Consider the following 13484-nt stretch of genomic DNA (forward strand, 5'->3'; position numbering starts at 1 on the left):
GATCCATAAATCGCTCCATCGAATTCCCCACGGAGCCCAAGTGCTGCCAGGATCAATCCAAGGATCGCAGAGGCTTCCTGCCCTGACAGCTCCCGGGAGGGGCCGCCGGAGGGGCGTGAACCTGCGCCCACCGGGAGCGTCTCATTAATTGAAGCCCCAGCAGCAGGCCGACCCCCTCAGGAGTCAGTTCTAAACCAGGCTCAGCCGGGTTCCTGCGCAGCAGTAAGGGCACCCTGCCCGCCCTCCACTTCTGGGTATGTGGGACTTGGCAGGACAGAGGCTCCCGGCGTTGGCCGACTGGGTTAATGAAATGGATTTGGGAACAACAAACCGATGGCCCCGAAATGGCACTGGTGACCCTTCTCTCAGTCCCTTCCCCACCCCCAGTGCCTGGAATAATTAGATATTCATAGAGGGGACATTTGTTGAACCCAACTCTCTGCCGTCTTAAAATAAATAAAAATAATAATAAAACAAGAATAAAAACCTTCCACTCTTAAACAAAAAGAGGGTCTCCTGGGTGACTCAGTCAAGCACTTGACTTCGGCTCAGTTCATGATCTCACACAGTTTGGGGGTTCGAGCCCTGCGTCGGGCTGTGTGCCCACAGCTCAGAGCCTGGAGCCTGCTTCAGACTCTGTGTCTTCCTCTCTCTCTCTGCTCCTCCCCCGTTCACGCTCTGCCTGTCTCTCAAAAATAAATCATATTTAAAAAATTTAAATAAAAAATAAAAAGAATCCTTTGGAATAAGGCACTACCTGCAGACGTGGGGAAGCAGCCCATCAGAACTTCCTCATATTGAACCTGAGCACAATGGGATGGTCTCCTGCAGTTGTGGACCAGGCGAGATAGGAGTGCTTGGAAAGTGCCAGCTCAGACGAAGGGGCAGGGCTAGGACCGAAGGCAGGTCTGGGACTCCAGTCACGGGAGCAGCCTGCCTCTGTAGCGCACGCCCCGTGGGGCCAGGCTGTCCATCGTCCGCACTCAGGCTGTGGAGGAAGTCCGTGCTGCAAAGGCAGGCCACCAACGTCCAGATCCCAAGGTGGTTACTTTCTCCGGCCGTGACCTGGGGTGTGACCGGGGGTGAGGGAGGCGCCCTCTCGGTGCCTCTCCTGGGTTGGTCAAGCCAGACAAGAGCCCTCGGAGAAGTGACCGGGCGTGGTGGCTCCATCATCGTGGCCACTCCCCCCGCGCCTCCCCGCCCACCCGGGCTGGCTGTCAGTGCTCCCGGTGGGAGCCGACTCACCTGGGGGCTCCCGTGGGGGTTCTGGGCGCAGCGCCTGCACGGGGAGTTTACGGATACCTGTGGAAGTGTTGCAATATTTTCCCTTTTCAGAAGCCTGGTTCTCGCCTCTGCCATTTTCACCTTTGTGCGGCAGAAGGTATTTTTGCAAACACAGCCAGGGTGGCAGCCACAGCGGGTCCCCGCGCACACGGCTGCTATTTTGGGGACTCGCAGGTGTACGTATGGATCATTACAGGCCTGTCGACTCACGGGGAGAAGGAAGAGAGCCCCCCCTTCCGCCAACCCCTCTGCCCCAGGAGGGTTCTTGCGCCAAGGCTGGGTCTGGACAAGGCCCTGTGCTCCCGTTGCAAACACCCAGCATCGTTTCTCCATTCCCTGCCCCCACCCCCCAGGCCTAGAGCATCCTGAGGACGGGGTCTGTGCAACCCACCATGTCCCCAGCACAGAGTAGGGCTGGGTAAACTTTTACTGGGCTGAATTAACGGCCAGTGCTCTGCGTGCAAGTGCCTGGGCTCTTCTGAGAAGCTTTCTCTACCTCTGACCTGCTCTCTGCCCCCAACCCCCCCAACATCACCTGCCAGGCTAGGCGCTCCATGCCGGATGGTCTGGGCTCTGCAGCGTGGACGGGAGACCGCGGGGTCTGGAGTTGGAGACCCAGGGCTCACATGAGGCCTGTGGGACCCCAGAGGGCTTCCCCGCACAGGGGACTTTGCCTTCTGGTCCCCAGGCCACGGAACAGGCTGATCCCCAGCTCTCGCGGTTGTTGTGAACACTGGGTAGACTTGGCCGCACCCTGATGTGCACACAGTAGGGCAGAATCCAGGGTTTAAGTCCTTCCCCCCACCTAGGGCTGGAAGGAATGCTGGCAATTAGATCTCCTTCCTCCTTTGACCGATGAGGAGTCCATGACCTAGAGAAGTCCAGGGAGTTATCGTCAGCAGAGCTGGGACACGATGTACCTCCTGGGTTCCCTGCGCCCAGGGAAGTCTGTGCAGCTCAGCAGTACAACCCTTGCCTCCAGGGCCCACTGGGGGAATTGGAGAGCCAACAGCAAGGTCCCTGCCATTGTGGAACATACATCCTGCTGGGAGAGTGGACAGTAAACCAGGGAAGTGGCAGGGTAAAGCTGGAGCCAGATGATGGTAGGAAGATGAGAAAATGTGGGGCAGTGAAAGGATGGGGTGCGTAGAGGGAGATTTGGGCATGCTGGTCAGGGATGGCCTCCGCGAGGAGACGGCATTTGAGCTGGGACAGGAAATGCCATGTTCCAATTCAGGGGAGGCATCCAGGCAGAGGGAACAGCCAATGCAAAGGCCCTGGGGTCAGTGGAAGGAGTTTGACTTGTTCAGGCAAGAGCAAGAAGGTGAAGGTGGCTAGAAGGTGGCACAGAGGAGATCAGAGGGTATGGCTCCAAGGCCCCCAGCAGGATGGGAGGCAGGGCCGGATTATGACGATTCTCACAGGCCACGGGAGGGACTCAGAAGTCTCACGTGCACTGTGGGGACAGACTTGAGGCATGTCACTCCCCACTGGGTGGGTGTGGGGCATCCACGCCCTGCCTGCATCATCAGTGCAGGGTCTGGGGCCTGGGGATCTCTGTGACCCGGAGGAAGAAGGGCCCCCAGGAAGTGGATGGCTAATTAAAATAATAACGGCTCCAACTCTGATGACTCTGAGAGCGGGTGGTGTGCACAGCTTGTGTGACCAGCCACCAGCCTGTCGGAGACCACTGCGGAGCATCTCTTTGCTCACAGGGCGCCGGGGGCTTCTGGGGGTGGACTGGGCGAAGTCACTGCAGGGTCTGATGCTGTCTGATCCCCAACACCCTAGGGCAGGCCCCACGGACGCAGCAACAGGAAGCATCCCAGTCCCCGAATCACTGCCCCGGCGCACCGTCTCTGTGGCTCTAATCTTTTAAATGGTGGCAGTTTGAATCGCTGCCTCTTTTTTTTTTTTAATCATTTTATCCTTTTTACGTATTTATTCTTGATCACAAATAATACTTTTTGCATAAAATCTAAAAAGGAGCGGAAAACAGAATGAGACACAAGAAAAGTACCCTCCAGGTCCTAAGGATTTTGCCCCCCACCCAGGGAAGTTCGCAGCATTTCAGCAACAGGCCCCAGCCCTGACTCTTACACCCTGAAGCGGATGGATGGCTGCTGGGGTAAGTTTAAAGGAGCAGGAGAGGGGGGCAAAGGCAGGGGATGTTCGAGAGGGTTTGCAGGGGAGGTTGGAGGGAGACAGGAGGCCCCGATGCCACCGGGCTGGGCCCAGACTCGCATCACAGGCCTGTGCCCATCTCTGTCCCACTCAGGTCCCCAGTGCAGCCTGGGGAAGCCAGACAGAGGTTCCATCCATCCAGGGTAGATGACAGCCAGGCAGTCCTAACACCACACAAGTAATTATCACTGTACGAAGACTGACTCAAGCATGGGCACATCAGGGTGTGAAGCTTGGGGGCAGTCGTGGCTGGACAGGGCACCTTGTGCTCAGACGTGTCCTGTCACAGTCGAGGGCTCAGTCTGTGCTCGGGGCCGGCCTGGCTCAGAGCCGAGCACCGACATTTCGTGGGTGAGGGCCCTGGACTCTGAGCCCCCGGCCCTTCCGTCGCAGAATGGGTGCCGTGAAGGCTCCTGGATGATCAGGTGGCAGGAGGGCGACAATCCCTAAGGTGAGCCATGTACTGGTTTCTGAACTGGAGATGGGGGTTATGCAAACAGGTAGGCTTGGAGCCTGATGGTCCAGGCTCCACCGAAGACTGGCTGGCTGACCCTGGGCTGGTCACTTCACCTGTGTCTCAGTCTCCCCATCTGTGAAATGGGGATGTGGTGCACGTTGTGCCCTTCGCAGAGCGCCCTGCACAGGTGAGCACCGAATGCAGCTGCACCTGTTGTGTTTGTCTCTGTCTCTCGCCTTGAACCTTGTTCTCTTGTAAGATACCATTGTTTCTCCAGATGTAGGGACACTGGTGACCCCCACGCAACTGTCCCGGGGGATTCTGGACCCAGCAGAGGAGAGGCAGCACCAGAACTGGACACCAGAGAGAAGGCAGAAGAGATGGACGGTGCGGTGAGGAAGGGAGTGTTGGGGAAGATCAGAGGGAAGGTGGCAGAGGGGGTGACCAGGTGGGTCCAGGGGGACCTCTCCTTGGTGTTTCCACCCCAGAGTCTCATCTCTCTCAGACTCGATCTTCGAATGCGAGATGACCAGGAACAGAAGCTACATTTGTTCATTCTTTCTTGACACAAAGGTCTGCTAGGCACCTACTGAGCCAGTTCCTGGCCCGGGCCCTGGAGGCTGCCAAGATGAGGTCAGGGTGCTCACGTGTCACAGACCAAGGCGTTGTGTTCCTGTTGGCATCTCTGGTCCACTGTCAGCAGTCCTGCCCCTAGTTTAGCCCCAAATGCACCGACCCATTTCCGTTCTCATGTAGCCCACGCCTGGCCATACTGACCCTACAAGTGCGTCCAGAGTGTGCACCTCTCAGCTGTCATGGGGAGATGTGGGAAAAGGATCAGGTCCAGGCTCTGGAGGTCAGGCCTCTCTTTACCTCCAGTTGATTTGCCTTTTCTGAGCAAGAGGCTGAATCCAACTGAGCGTTTGGCCTCTGACCTCCTGTCCTTCCTTCCCTCCCTCTCTCCTCTTTCCCTCGGGGTCAGCTCTGTATCACTGGCGATGGCTCTCCCGGCTTTCTCTCCATTTCCTCTCCTAGGCGTCCTGCCCAGTTAAGTTCTTGTGTGTTCAACTGCATCCCAGCAACTGCTTCTTGGTCGTGGCAGGGGTGGTTTCAGACTAACACAGGGCCATTCTGCAGTCGGACCTGAGCCCCCAAAGAGCTGACAAAGAAACTGCTCTCTGCCACGTGAGGCTACGACTGCTGCCAGAAAGGGAGCCCTCCCTGGGAACTGATCTGCTGGCATCCTGATCAGGCACCTCCAGCCTCCAGAGCTGTAAGAAGTATATGTCTGTGGCTTAAGTCGCCCCAGTCTGTGGAATTTTGTCATAGCAGCCAGAGTTGACTAAGACAGCAGTACCAAAACAAATTCTTTAGTTAAAAAAATCAGTGGCTTAAAATTACAAAAGCTTATTTCTGGCTCATGTGAGTTGACAGGGAGCTTTGCTCAGTGAGGTCCCTCTGAGACCCAGGCTGACAGACGCTCTCCTCCCAGGGGCTTCCGTGGTCCCTGATGGGGAAGGGAATCTGACAGATCTGGCCGTGGTCCTGAAAGCTTCTGCTCAGAAATGTCCTTCATCACTTCGGAGTGTGTTTTGTTGACTGAAGCGTGCCACATGGCCAAGCCTGGGGCGGGGGGCAGGGGCTGTCAGGCCAACCTCATGCCCAGCGAAGACCTTTGCCCAAGAATCCTGCCCCCTGCCCTGTGGAGGTAAAAGGAAGGTGTCTGAGAGTAATTCCTGAGTCCTCGTTCATCCCCGGCATCCCTCACTAAAGGAAAAGACTCAAGAGAAGACTCAAGCCTGAACGTGAATGAGAGCAGGGCTCACAAAACGAAGATCCATGAAAAGGGAAAGACACAGTGGTGAGCGGCAGACCTTGATATGTGGATACAGTAAATCAAAATGAATAAGGATAGACCTGTCTTGGACTGTGTCATCCAAGTGCTAAGTAAGGGTTCCTGAAATAGAAGGTCCATACTAGAAGCAAAAATTCTACTGATTATCTATTTATAAAAGTCACAGCTCAGCAACCTCTACAAGTTATGGGCATGGGGAAATGATAGACTTCCCAAGGATCTCATCTTTGACGGGGACAGGAGAGGAAGAAAATAAAAGAATTCTAGAAGTGTCATCTTATCAGACTGAGGAGAAATAATCAGGAGGAAAATAGAACATCTTATGGTGTGAAATAGCCGGTATCTCATTCTCAGCTACTAGTGGAGAAATCTGTGTCTGGTTGTACTCACAGGGAAGAGAAGTTGGCCGTCACTGCAGTGGAAGGTGTCTCTATGTCTGCTCTGGCTGCCATGACAAAATTCCACAGATTAGGGGGCGTAAACAAATGTTGTTTTCTCCCAGTTCTGGACACTGGTAGTTCATGGTCAAGGTGCTGGCAAGGTAGATTTCATCCTCAGATTTTTTCTCTTGGCTTACCGATGGCTGCCATCTTGCTGTGTGCTCACATGACCTCCTCTTTGTTCAGGTGCTGAGGGGAGGAGGGGAAGAGAGAGCACTGTGTGTCTCTTCCTATAAGGACACCAATCCTGTCGGATCTGGGCCCCACCCTTAAGACTTCATTTAACCTTGCTTACATTCTTAGAGGTCCCATTTCCAAATATGGCCACGTTAAGTAGTAGGGCTTCAACATAGGAATTTTGAGGAGACACAAACATTCAGCCCATAACTGAAGGGCCAAGGTAGGGACCTGCAAATTAATAAAAGGAAAAATGGAAGGACCAGGAACTTGATGAAACCATCAAAAATGAGGAACAGTGATGCAAAATAAATAACCATCAACAGACTATTGTAAAAATCACATTAAACATAGGAGATAATATCTCAAATGGATAGGACTGAATTCTCCCAGTACAGGAAAGGCACTGTCTTACTGGGCTCGACAAGAAAAAGGAATAAAGGAACAAAGTTAATTATATGCTGTTTTTTAGAAATACACTTGAAACAAGATGATATTTTAAATATTTTAAAAAATTGTTGGGAAGATATTTACAAGGATAAAGCAAATTAAAATAAGGTAGAACTAACAGATATTAATCTCAAACAGGTTAAAAATACTTACCTGTGATAAATTAGAATATCATACAATAAAGTGATATATGGCCATAAACCTGTATCAAAAAAAAAAAAAGATACAAAGCTGCATATAGCAAAGCCTATCAGGAAAGGACAGAGAACTTGATAAAAATGAAATTAGAGTATGATGCAACTGCACATTTCTAACAGAAATGGACAAAAGTATCAGAAATTAAGGAGCAATCTGATGTATCGCATGGCCACTGATTAGATCATAGTTTGAACAAATCAGATTTTAAAAAGTCATTTTAGAAACAATTAGGGAAATTTGGGGTGCCTGGGTGGCTCGGTCGGTTGAGCCTCCCACTTCAGCTCAGGTCATGATTTCATGGTTCATGAGTTCAGGCCCCGCATCAGGCTCTGTGCTGACAGCTCAGAGCCTGGAGCCTGCTTTGGGTTCTGTGTTCCCCTCTCTCTCTGCCCCTCCCCCACTCATGCTCCATCTCTCTCTGCCTCTCAAAAATAAAGAAAATTAAAAAAATTTTTAAAAAAGAAACAATTAGGGAAATTTGAATATGGAGTTTTAGAAGATCATGGAACATCACTGTAATTTTCTCATGTGCAATGATGGTACCTCAACTATGTGGAGAAGCCTCCTTTTTTTTTTTTTTTTTAAGACAAAGTCTATCCTGGAGCAGTTCTTTTTCTTTCTTTTTTTTAAATGTTTATTCATTTTTGAGAGACAGAGAGAGACAGAGAGCAAGTGGGGGAGGGGCAGAGAGAGAGGGAGGCACAGAATCTGAAACAGGCTCCAGGCTCTGAGCTGTCAGCACAGAGCCCAACGCGGGGCTTGAACCCATAAACCGTGAGATCATGACCTAAGCTGAAGTTGGGTGCTTAACTGACTGAGCCACCCAGGTGCCCCAAAGCCTCCTTCTTTATTAAGGAGGCAAACTGAACTATCTAGGGATGAGATGCCATGAAACCTATACTTTAAATACCTCAGTAAAAAACATATATGGTAAAATGCACCATTATTGAATCTTCCTGATGAATATATAGTATACCTTAGAGTTTTTTGTACATTTGAAATTTTAAAACAACAAAGTAATAACACCAGAACTGAATAATTCAACCAATAAATGTGAATATGTATAAAATATAATTACATATAAAATTTTATACACATCACATAATTACATAATTATAATATTATATATTTTAATTCATATTAACTATATTATATGTGAATATCATATATGAAAATTATATATGTAAACACACATGTTCTCAGTGAATACTTTTGCAGGCATTTCCAAAGTCCACTGATAAAAATCAGCATATAACTGTATTTTTATTTTTTTTTACTTATTCTTTTTAATGTTTATTTTTGAGAGAGAGAAGGAGACAGAGTGCAAGCAGGGGAGGGGCAGAGAGAGAGGGAGACACAGAATCTGAAGCAGGCTCCAAGCTCTGAGCTGTCAACACAGAGCCCGACGTGAGGCTCAAACCCACGAGACATGAGATCATGACCTGAGCTGAAGTCGGACACTTAACCAACTGAGCTACCCAGGTGCCCCATGTATTTAAAAAAAATCAGTATGTAATAGGCCACCAAGAAAATTTTACCCAATTCAAGAACACAAGAACAGTTTTTCACCTTGTGCCATATCCAATGCAAGTAGAAATAAATGATTTTAAAAAGGGACTCAAAATCTTCAGTTGAAGATTTAAAACATTCCTATAGAACTCTTGGGTCAAAGAGAAAGTCAAAGGAGAAATCACACACTATTTGGAAAGCAAAGACAAAGATGTTTCACACTAGAACAGTGGAATGGAGTGAATACAGCTGAGACTCACAGGGCCGGAGATGCTTTCACTAGGACCGGGGAAGACTGAACACAACATGCTTAGAGATCAGGAAAAGAAACAACAAAAGAAATACAACAGAGGGAATTCATGAATATAAGAACTGAAATTGATGACATAGAAAACATTTTAAAATAGTGGAAAGAATATGTAAATGCAAAAGCTTGTTCTTTGAAAAGGCTAATAAAACTTTTTTCAAAGCCCTGTGAGTCCAATTATGGAGAATAAAGAGGGAAAGTGAAGTTAGGGCAGATTACGAGTGAGGAGGCAGACAGACCAGTATAACTACAGATACAGGGGAGATAAAAATAATTATGAGGGAATATTCTATGCCACTCTGTGATAACAAATTGAAAACCTCAGGGAAATGGGTGATTTCCTGGTAAAAGTAAATTACTAAAGTCAGCCCAAGAAAAAATGGAAAATTCTAATAGACCAATTACCATATAAGAGATGAGAAGGTGATTGGCGGTCCATCAGTGAAAAGGCACCATAATCAGATGGGCTCACAGCTGAGTTCTATCTGGTTTCTAAAGAACTAATCATTTCAGTGCTGTTTAGACTATTTTAGGCCATTTAAAACGATAGAAGAGAAAGTCTCTTATCCATTCTGTGCATCTAGAATAACTTTAATACAAGCTATACAAAATAAGGGGAACTATAGACCAGGGCACTTAAGAATATAGGTGAAAACTTCTAAAGAGAACACTAGCAAATAGAATCTAGCAATTAGTAGAAAGAAGAGTATGTCACCCTTCAGGTTTCTTTTGGAAATGTGATGTGATTGAGGACCCTTGGCACTGGGGACATGTTGTAGGCACTGGTCACCCTCTTCTCAAAGCATTTCTTGTGACAGAGTAAAGATTGGGCAGAACTAAGACGTTGTTGCCAAATGCCAAGACTTTATATGGGAATATTATGGGGCTTATTTCCAAAACAATCTCTAAAAGGTAGTATTGGTTCATCATCTTTTAAATGTTCCACAAAACCAATTACTTTCTGATTTGAAATCTGCTAAGGGAATTTTTTTTTTTTTTTTTTTTTGCGTTTAATTGAGCACCGGTACACAAGACACTGTGCTCTTGTTTGTGATACGTCTAATATCATTGAATCCTTGCAGCAGCACTGTGGGGAGTGGGTGTGATGGACACGGAGGCTTAGAGGTGCAGTGACTTCTGAGAGCACTCAGAGTCTGGACCTAACCCCTGCTGGACTGACTGCTAAGCCCATGGGTTTCAGTGGCATACAGGGAAGCCACATGTGGAAGTCCCCCAGTGACTTTCTAGTTCCTGAAGGAGTTCCAGTCCTCTCCTCCAAAGCCAGGGGCAACGGAATGAACACTGGATTAGGCTCCAGGAGACCTGGGTTCTAGTTAGTGCTCAGCCACCAGCCTGCTGATGGGTTGGGTTTTGACTCTGAAGACCTTTGCCCTTCTGCAAAGTTCCACAGCGCCAGCTCTTGGTCGCTGTCCACGGTGCTGAAGACACTCCTGCCCCAGGGCTCCAGCTTCACCCATTTTCAGGGAGCTGGCCTGGGTGGTTGCCAGGAACATAGTGCGATTAATCAGCAGGTTTGAAATGGCAAACTAAATTCTAAAGGTGGAAGAAGGGAAGAATTCTTTATTGGTTTGCTGAATCAGTGCCAAAGGATCTTTCCTTTTTTACCGAAAGCCATGTCTTTGACAATTCTTGTCACACAGGCCTGAATTGAACATCTCAATTTTTGGAGAGAGGCGTATAATTAAGTTTCCACTGCCCAGGTGAATAAATGGAACATTACCTAATTCCCAAAACCCCCTGTTTGCTCCTCTCAAATCCAATCCTTCTCTTCTTTACCCAAGAATCTATGCCAAGTTTTATGTCAATTACTCACTTTTGTCCGTATGTTTTTTTTTTTTTTTTTTTAACAATCTGTGTATGTATCTTTAATAAACACAGTGATTTACTTTTGGGATTTCAGGTAACTAGAATCGTAGCACATGTATTCTTTGATTGCTTTCTTCATTCCATCAACCTGATTTTGAAGTACATCTGTATTGCATATTCACCATTGTATACAGCGTTCTGTTACACACATATGCCACAACATACATGTACATTCCATTCTTAATATGGCATATAGGCTTAAGTTCCTTTTTCATACTATGAACAATTCTACTATAAACATTCTGGCACATGGCTCACATTGCACAAGCCACAAAATATTAAGATATGTACATTTTAGTGGGATCATTGGGTCATACGGTATGAGCAGTTCAGCTTTACTAGCATTGGTAGAGACTTCTGGTGCTTCCCATTCTCCCCTCCTCCCTATAGGAGACATGCCCCTTTTGCAGTCAGGTGGGGCCATATAACTTGCTCTTCTCTGTGGATTGTGAGCATGAGTTACATTATTTCCAGATTGAATAATCTCACTACAGTGTCAGACCCTCCTATTTCTCCCAGTTTGTGACCTGTCTTTCCACTTTCCTCATGAACAAATGTTCTTAATCTTAATATAGTAAAATTTATCATTTTTAATGGCTTATGATTTTTGTGTCTTATTTAGGATAGCCATCTCTACCCTAAGATTGTAAAGATATATATCATGTCTTCTAAACATTTTATGCTTTGGCTTTCACATTCAGATCTTAACCTAGAACAGATTTTTGTATATGGTGTTTAGTAGGGTCTCATGTCTCTCCCTATGGCTACTCAGTCTCCCAGCACTATTCAAGGAAGAGTCTATCTCTTTCCATTGGCATGTGGTAGCAATATGTGTAGGGGTCTGTTTCTGGGCTCTCCATTCATCCATTTTTCTATTCCACAGTGTCTATTTATTTTGTATCATGATACATTTTGATTTATTCTTCAAGAATATGTTGGATATTACTGAGCCTTTGAATTTCTAAATAAATTTTAGAATCAAGTTGCTAAGTTTCACCAAAGAAAAAGTTGTGAAGATTTTTATTGAGGTTGTATTGAATCTATAGATCAATTTAGTGAGAATTTATATCTTTATGCTATAAATACAGTGTTCCACCATTTATTTAGATCTTCTTTAATACCCTCCAAAAAGTTTTTTTCTTCACAATGATCTTGCACATAAGAAAGATTTACCCCTGGGTTCTGTATTATTTTCTTATTGCTGCTACAGCAGCAATACAACAATATAACAATAGCAGTAGGTGACTGCAAACTTAGTGGCTTAAACAATGCAACTTGTTATAGTTTGGATGTCAGAATTCAAAATTGAGTCTCACTGGGCAAAATAAAGGTGTTGGAGGGCTGTGTTCTTTGTGGAGGCTCTAGGACAGAATCTGTTTCCTTGCTTCTAGAAGTTCAGGCATCTCTTGGCTTATGGACTCCTTCCTCCATCTCCAAAGTCAGGAATATCAGGCTAAATTCTTCTCAAGTTGCCATCTCTCTTGTTCTCTTTTGTCTCCCTCTTCCTTCCTCTTTTATGGATCCTTGTGAATACATTGGGCCCTCCTGGATGCTTCAGGATAGTGTCCCTATTTTCAAGTCAGGTGATTAGCGACTTTAATTTTATCTGTACCCATAACTACTCTTTGCCACGTAACCCCATATATTCACAGGTTCTGAGAATTCGGACATGGACATCTTTGGAATGCCATTATTCTGCCTGCCACAGATTCTTTTTTTGTGTGTGTGTAGTTTTATGAACGGCAAATTTTATCATTTTATTTTCTAGCTGTTTGTTGCTGTGGTACAAAAATGCTGTGGATTTTTTCTATATTGACTTTGTATCCAACAGTTTTGCTAAGCACTTATTAATTCTAATAAATATGAATATTCTTTAGTTTGTTGTTTGGTTGATGACATAATGTGCAAATAATGATAGTTTTGCTTCTTCCTTTCTAACCCTTATGCCTTTCAATTTGTTCTTTTCTTGAATTTCTCTGCTGGCATGGACCACTTATATAATGCTGAACAGAAGTTCAGCTCAGAAATAATGAGCTTGTTTTGTTCCCGATCATAAAGAGTGCTTATAATATTTCAACATTAAGAATCAGATTTTCTGTATGTATAGTTTTTGTAGATATCCTTTTTATCAGGTTAGGGAAACTCTCTTCTAGACCTAAATTGCTAAGAGGTTTTTTGGGGACTTAGGGGGTTTTTGAAAGTCGTGAAAGGACATTGACTTTTATCAAAGATTTTTCCCACATCTATAAGAATGATCATATAATTTTTCTTCTTTCATTTGTTAATGTGGCGGATTCATAATATCTTTACCAATGTAAAACCAACCTTGCATTCTCTGAATAGATGTAATTTGGCCATGATATGCTATCTTCTTCACATAACACTAATCTGCTTGCTAACATTTAGATTTGAATTTTGCATCTACACTGATACATGATTTAGCCTGGAATTTTCTTTTCTCATGCTGTTTGTCAGATGTTGGTATCAAGGTTATAATGGCCTTCTAAAAAATATGAGTGTTTTTCCTCTTTCTCCATATTCAGCAATATTTTGTATATCATTGGCATTTTTGCAGTTGTTGTTCCTTGAACTAGAATTTACTAGTAAAAACCATCTGGTCCTGGATTTTCATTTTGAAACAGTTTTTAACTACTGATTTGATTCCTTAATGGCTCTAGGATTATTCAGTCTAATTACTATCATCATAAATTTCAATTTTTATCACATTTTTCTAGA

This window comes from Panthera pardus, unplaced genomic scaffold (assembly GCF_024362965.1).
Source record: "Panthera pardus isolate Hobbes unplaced genomic scaffold, ASM2436296v1 HiC_scaffold_7, whole genome shotgun sequence".
Classification (NCBI taxonomy): domain Eukaryota; kingdom Metazoa; phylum Chordata; class Mammalia; order Carnivora; family Felidae; genus Panthera; species Panthera pardus.